At 37.1% G+C, this 8,112-nt stretch overlaps 1 pseudogene across 1 annotated transcript in view; it reads right to left on the bottom strand.

The window, feature by feature from the left end:
• Positions 1-316: 316 nt before the first annotated feature.
• The window catches only part of LOC149580098 (pentatricopeptide repeat-containing protein At1g80270, mitochondrial-like), a 75,093-nt pseudogene continuing 67,297 nt past the window's right edge, over positions 317-8,112 (bottom strand). Inside the window, exon 4 of the transcript XR_016353150.1 lies at positions 317-1,894. The product of XR_016353150.1 is annotated as a pentatricopeptide repeat-containing protein At1g80270, mitochondrial-like (transcript). The remainder of the gene's footprint in view (positions 1,895-8,112) is intronic.

The raw sequence follows: 8,112 nt of genomic DNA, 5'->3' as shown, positions 1-8,112 counted from the left end.
TGTTGCAAAGACCGGTAGTTCCTCACTGAGAACAGCATGTGAAAGAGGATAACGAATGACAAGGATACAAAGAATAGAAGGTAGAAACTTGTTTGCACATTTACATCTAATAGAAATAATAAGTGAGCATTTAGCACAACCTGTGCAACATCAGAAAGGTAGCATATCCATTTCTACATTTACAATTATTTTACAACATAAACAAGCAGTAGCACAAATCATGAACTGAGCAACACTGGAGAAGCTGCATATCCACAAAATCAGATAAACTGGTATCAACTACACCTCTTACACTGCCACAAAAGGTACAAATATCTTGCAAAAATAATCAAAAGAAAAGCAATTACACATTACATTCAGATTAGACACAAACTGCTCATGACATTTGGAGGGTAGGGGACAGGCCTGCAAATAAATTCATTGTGGCCTTAATTGCAGAAAATGTTCAGCGTCACCATCTAAATATGTTCTAACTACAAGAGACGTGTGAAATAGACTAGCCTCTATTAATTCAACAAGGTGAACAAGTACCAAAAAGCACAGCATGTGGCTAAAAATCCAAGCATTAATCTGATACACAACTAATTTGGGCACTTTGATTGCTTAGCAAAACATGTTTGGAGATGCTGCCAGAGGTTCAGTCAACTTTATCAGATATATAATTCTTAAAGCCATTCTCTTTTAATGCCTCCACCTTCTGTAAAAGATTGTCAATCACTCTAGAGGGATAAAGCTTGGCTGCCAACATTCTTTCCTTGAAGCCATAAGCAGGAATTTGTGCCTTTATGTAAGCTTGCAAAAGAAACTCAAATGATTGTAACTGGTAATTATATCCAATACTAGTCAAACAATCAAATATTTTCTCAGCATTTGCAATATCCCCTCTTTCAGCATACTTCTCTAAGACCATACTGAATGACCTATAGTGTGGCTTTACTTGATTCCTTGTACAAACTTTAATCAAAAAAGCACCTGCCTTTTCTGTATCACCTGATTTCACAAAGAGTTTAACAAGTGAATCACAAGTACCAGGATCAACTGTAATTCCTTTGCTAAGCATTTGTTTTACCAATTCCACTCCTTTGATTGACATATTATTGTTGACATAAACATCAAGAAGAGCATTGTAGACTCTGGGTAATCCTTTCTTCCTAGAACTTAATGATTTCTCAAATATGATTTCTGCTTTTTCAATGTTGCCCAGCTTTCCCCAGGCCTGTATCCCAGCAACAAGTTCATACGTATAAATTTTGTGTGAAGTTTCAAAAATATTCCAAACCTTTTCAATTTCATTATCCTTACCAACAACTGCGTACAAAGGAAGAAGAATTTTCAGAGCATGACGCTCATTCATATAATTATTTTCCAACTCTTTAATTAATGACTCCACATTTATCATATTTCCGACATGGGCATAATGTTTTGCTAGTGTTGACAGTATCATATAGTTAGTTTCTATGCCGTCTTCTTTCATTTTATTGACAATCTGCTCCATTCCAACAATATCGCCTGCTTGGCCCTTCCAATCTATCATAATTTTGTATGTGAATGCATTAGGTTTCACATTTTCATGCTCCATCATTTCTAATATACTTAAAAACTTTTCACTGTTTACAAGCTTGAACAGTATTTTGTTATAGTCTGTCACATTAGGGGAAAGCCCTGCATCTCTCATTTTTTTAAAAATCTCTTCAATTTTTTCAATATTACCCATGAATGTACAGTGTGATAAGAGAATTCTATACACTCTGTTTCCTCTCATTTTTAGTGGTATTGTCTCAAAATATTCCTGAGCTTTATCAATTCCATGTACCCTGGTAACCAAACCCAAGCAAATTGAATACTCAATCTCATTTAATTGAAAAGGACCTTTTGCCAAAAACGACTGGAAAACCTGCTAAATAAAGAACACAAATCAATTTATTGAATGCATAAACCAAAACATGAAGTGAGGACATCTGTTTATAACTTTGTATGACATTCTAGATAGTAGAAATAAAAAAATTGTTTTTTCAGTGAAATCCTTGTTTATGGAAACATATGCATCACATTCCTCAAAGAGACTCATCTTAACTTGTTTGTAATGGTTTCCCAATGTAACTGAAACATTAATTAAAAGTTTCTTACCTACATCATGCACTGTTACTACTGACTGCAATAGATGCATTAGTACATTTTCTTCAAACTAGTGTAATATTTACGATGTAAATGTTGTCGATTGTAATCCTTAAAAATGTTTTAAAACTATATCAGGTAATAATTAGAAGTATTATAAATTATGTAAACCCACAGGCTAATTAATCATGGTGAAGTTCAATGCATGGTACTTTGATCAATTCAACACTGCCCAAGGTACAAAATGATGTAGGCTGTGTAATTTTATTGGGGAGTGTGCCAGTGCCAAAAGTCAATTTTTAAGTATCCATCCACACCCATGCATATTGCCTCAGTCTCATACATTTGTGCAGCCTGTGCACTTATCTCCATTTAGCAGGCCCCACATAGTCCTAGAACAAAATGCAATTCTGCACACAATACTCCAAGCACAGTTGTGCATATCTTTGTGGAACATTGTTGGTCCACATAATGTTGTGCATGACATGGGTGGACAAATAAAGGTCATACAGGTTCAACACCTGGGGCACTCCTATCCACATGGAAAGAGCACAATATGGACATGGAGTCTATAGCACATTTTTCAGGCCTCTCTAACAGCCACATAAACAAATACCTGTCCTGTACAAAGACCAGACAGGGAAGTTCCAACTGGCAACCTTGCTACAAAGATACAACTATATAGATCTTCTTCCATGCATTACATTTACATTGTAAAATCGTTCACTTATCTTGAATGTGCATTTGCATTCCAATCTAGGGTTTCATATGCATATTCTACACATTCTGTAAATTACACATTAATCTGCAATTTTGTCCTGTGGTCCACCTGGTTAAGTTTTGATCAGATTTATATGTTGTACAAATTTTAATTTTAATCAATGCTTTGCAGATGTATATGCTTATTTATTGCAGATCAAACAATACACTGTTCAATGTCCTTTGTTGATCACATTATCACAATAATAAACTTGAATATATAGTAATATCATTTTAATATAAACTTATATCGATAAGTTATAATCTCAATATCGATATCAATCTGAGATACGTAATGTTGCTGAAATATGTCTATGAGGAACTTATAACATACCATTTTTACTAAACTGACTATAAAGAACATATTCTAAAACTGTAACCAAATATCATAACAGAATGACATAAGTATTTGGAAACAATATGTGGAAACTACATTAAATAGCGACTACATCCATTTCATATGAAAACAACTGAATTAACTTCCATAACTGAATTCTATGATTTCAGTTGAGCTAACTACATATATATCTATTCATTTCAAAGTAAAGAAAATAAAGGTACATGAAAGTAAAAGATTTAGAACTCATACATGAACTGAAATCACTATCGACAATTGTGCAAGCCTCGGTCTCTGGTGAAGAGGAGAAGCATTGACATGGGCTTAACCTCCCAACCATGGACCTTAACATATCCCTACACAATTTCTAACGAGAAAGGCCCTCCCTACCCCGGGTTAAGCTTGGGTCGCCATAGTCCTACCATCCTGAGCCTACCAGTATTAGAGTGTCGACTAAGCAACATACAAGGCTAAGGAATTCCTTTGTCAACCTTCCCTCTATCAGCTAACACTCCTGACCTCTAGTGATCATTTTGTGGCAAGCATGTCTCTAATCTACCTTGGCCAAGGTTTTAGATGGGCATTAATCAGCCCGATCACCACCGCTCGGCTTGACAAACAACTATATCTTGGACAACCATGAGCTTATTTGGCCTTAAGCATTTTCTTTCTTATTATGTTCATATAATAAAAGACATTGATTAATAGCTTTATTTCTTGTAGTATATCTTTCCTCTTTACCCAATTGTTCTTAGCTCTACTGGCCTTGGATGCATCCTAGGAGACTGTTGGTTTGTATCTAGTTACCATCTCACCACACTGTTGTTGTTGGCCTACCACCTAAGCACTACTTTTGTTGACCCCAATTGTCCCCCCGATCTCGGCCCTCCACCTCCACCTTCGCCTCTTGCACCACCATCATCCACATCCTTGGGCCGGGGCACCCACTCTGTAGGATTTATAAATCTGGGAAATGGATGCGCCTGCAAATATCTCTTGCACTTTGTGTTCATCATGACATTTTAAACATCTGGTAGGTAGTCCTACTGCATTAGTTGCACTGCTTGCATCTCTAGTAAACCATCTACAAATGACTGTATATGGCCCACCCTAAGACCTCATCTGAATATTTGGTATAGCCTGCATACTTTGTGCTAACTCCTTGCCGATGCCTGGATTGCTGCCATACTTGGGTAAAGCAAAACCGCTCTACAAGGCTTGAATGCCTCCCTAATAGTGGCCTACTGCTTAACATGTATGAGAGCACCATCTAAGTTCATCTCCATATCTATATCTATACGTATGGACGCCAAATCACCACGATAAGATCATCTGATGTGCGACATCAATAGAAAGTTTTCTCCAATTAGAGTTGGTGAAGGTAACCTACATATCCGTAAATATAGGGCATACCTAATGCCCACACTACACTCATTACTGGCGAATCGTGTAATCCCACGTGATGTGCCTCTCAAGAATGACATCATCATCGAAAATCTCGTGCATAGTTTGTATGCCCTCAGCAACAGTCTTATCAAAGTATACGTACAAGAACAAAGAACATAATTAGCATGCTACATGATACCGAACAATAAACTAATACTGCACCTAAAAACAATGCTCACCTGATCACTAAGGCATGGTATGCGCAGGATCCTGTACACGTCCTTTTACGTGAAGATGATCTCAGTTGTTAACAAATGGAAAGTGTTATGCTCAAAATGAAACAGCTCTACTAAGGGGGTCAGTAATCCATAGTTCACACAGATGTTCAGAAGCTATAGTAGCTCCCTGAGGCCTAAAGTATCGATCGCACTCCGATCATTATCATCAAGGTGTCGAACCAATCTAAGACTGGAAGGATAAGGACAATGGATATGTAGGTCTAGACAACACACCTAGATGTAATGAGTACAAATGCATCAAATATCGATCCACAATGCACCAAGACATCATTATAACATATTTGCAAAACAAAAACTATCAAATGGAAAATAAATCTAATTATGAATGGAAACATACAACTTGCTCAACAATGGTGCAATACAACCACTGATTGGGCTGTATTTTATGGCACAAGATTCAATGGGACAAGATACAAGCTTTTTATGCGGTATATCGCAACACTAAATGCGACACAAGGGTCCAGTTGGAATGACATGAACCAATAAGGCCATGCGATACAACTAAAGCACATTTTGTATCATGTGACACAACTATCTACTGCACGTAATACAATAAAATATTGTGCGATAAACTACAGATTGACTCCCTAAAAGATGAAAAAGTCTACAATTTCAATGAAATTTGAGTCGGTTTTGACTACCTACCGATGCATCGTAATCTCAAGTTGTACCTTCTAGAATGCTCAAATCGTTTAAGAATTGCCATGTTGGCTCTCAAATAGCTCTTAACTCACAAAAAGACAAATGTGCAAATGATTTGAAAACGACCCCTTCGGCCCCTTATATACAAATTTGACCTAATTTTCAACTTCCTTTGATTGACATGAAATTCACACCTCACTAATTTCAACATTTTAGATCCATTTTCGAGATTGAGATCAAAATCTGACATTATTTTCCAAGTCAAAATTGCCAGCCAACCTTTTTAGTTAATCTTGTTGTGATATATTAATAAACAGTTGTTATTGTTAAACATAAAGTATCGAATCATATCTCATGTCAAGACATGACTCTACACGAGACCATATGTTTTGCGCAGAGACATGGCTCTTCGACCATATACACATTGGAGGTCATTCTGATTCTTAGCAATGTACAGAAATCAACTAGTGCAAAGCAAAAATTCAGCAGTTTTGTTACGTCCCAAATTTTTTATCTTTTAAAAAAAAAATTATAGCTATTGCAAGGGTGGGTTAGAAACTCTTGGATATCATGATCTTGTGAAAAGGAAGTTATGATTAACCATTTTGATTCATGTATAAATGACTTGTTAGTTAATAACTGTTATTTCACGTAGAAATGACTTGTTAGTTAATCATTTTTATTTCATGTGTAAATGACTTGTTAATTGATGATTGGTATTTCAACTGAAAATGAATGCTTATATTTTAAGATAAAGGTTAGTGGTGGTTAGCCAGTGTGACAGTTATCAGTTATTTTATTTGTTGATATCTTAATGTATATTAACATGTTATTATTGTGGAATATGCATTTTGGTTGCAGAAGCAGATGAATGGGTCACCAATTTAGTCCATCGTCAGATCACCAAGTATGGGCTCTAAACTACTTTGATTAAGGATTTATCGACTAGGCAACAAAGTATACCTTGGACAAGTCATTAGCTATTTGGTCAACTTTGATGAAGGCAAAACGAATATTAAACACTTAATATCATGAAAAGAACTATTACCTCTCCTTATTTGAGCCTGTGGAAGTGATCAACACTATGAGTTTTACATATATGTACACACACACACATATATATATTTGATGCCACCATGACACTCTAATAATATCAAAGAATTGCACCTATATATTTGTGTATGTGCATGCGTGTATCTAACGGAGTGCAAGGTAGGAGAAACCCCAAAGGAGATGTCCTAGCCCCTAGCAAATAACCACACAGCGAAAAAACAATAACAACACAAGATTTGATACCAAATCACAACTCTTTATTCATAAAATAATTGTTACATGCAATGTGCCAGGCTATAAGGCCTTCTCGGTTACGGCCAAACACAAAGCAATTACAATAACAGTTCTGCAAGATCCCTCAAGATCCAATCCAAACCCTAGCTAGTCCAGATCCACACTCTAGTGGAAACCTCCAAGGAAGATCTCAACTTGTGCTCGCAAGCCCACCAAGCAATCTCTTTGTTTTCCCAGCCACAACTACTAGCTCTTCTCAAACTTTATCCAAGTGTAAAATGCCTCACATTCGGCGCTCTGTCCACACACTTGAAATCTTCTCTCACTCAACTACTCCATCTTCCATGTTCTTCTCCAAGCTAGATGATTAATCACAATCCTGCTGTAAACTACCTCACATTTGGCGCTCAGTCCACAGTCTCAGGAAAAACTCGCTCTTCAGCTACTCTCCACACTCACTCCTCTGAATGAATGAATAATGACTAAAGACTCCACCACAACCCCTACTTATACCCAACTAAGCCACAAGTCCGCCCAATAAGCTACAAATTAAAGATCCCTTACATTAATTACTTGAAGAGCCACAACTTGGCCTCCAATAGGAATTAAATACCAAATGCCTTTAAATGCTTACAATAATAATTAAATACATCAAAATTAACTACCCAAGACCCAAATGTCTAGTCAACCCCACCAAAATCCCTTAATCATGCAAGATATCCAACTACCCTGGGATGCTCCTACATCAAACTCCCAAGGTGCGAAAAAGAAGTTTGTCCCACACTTTGATGCCCAATGAAAAAAATCCAGAACCGTCTTCATCTTCACCAAAGGCTTCCACTGCAACAAGGACAAGAAAACCAATTTGTACATTGTCCACATCTGCATCACTCTGTCAAACACCAGAATCTCAACCATCCAATCAGCATGCTCACTCCCAGGAACAAAATGAACATAATGCTTCATCAACAAACCCTCATCCACATCAGCAACTAGTAAATCCACACCGACAACAACAAACTCCATATCAGTAACATTGTATAATTCCTCAGCAACATATGCCAAACTCACAACACCAGCAATCTCATTGCTCACAACAAGATGCTCTGCAACAAACAAGTCACCACCAACAACAACCAGATCATCCACGACCAAGTGCTCTGCAACATACAAGTCACTACCAACAGCAACTCGATCATCCATGACCAAGTGCTCTGCAATTTCCATGTCAGACCCAACCGACTGATCATGAAACCCAATGTCCATCCCAGCATCAACAAGGTTAGG

The sequence above is a fragment of the Cupressus sempervirens genome, chromosome 1 (assembly GCF_028749045.1).
Source record: "Cupressus sempervirens isolate cs-2001-9-10 chromosome 1, ASM2874904v1, whole genome shotgun sequence".
In the NCBI taxonomy this organism is placed as follows: domain Eukaryota; kingdom Viridiplantae; phylum Streptophyta; class Pinopsida; order Cupressales; family Cupressaceae; genus Cupressus; species Cupressus sempervirens.
The sequence above is the reverse complement of the archived record's forward strand: the minus strand, read 5'-3'. Positions and strand labels throughout refer to the sequence as shown.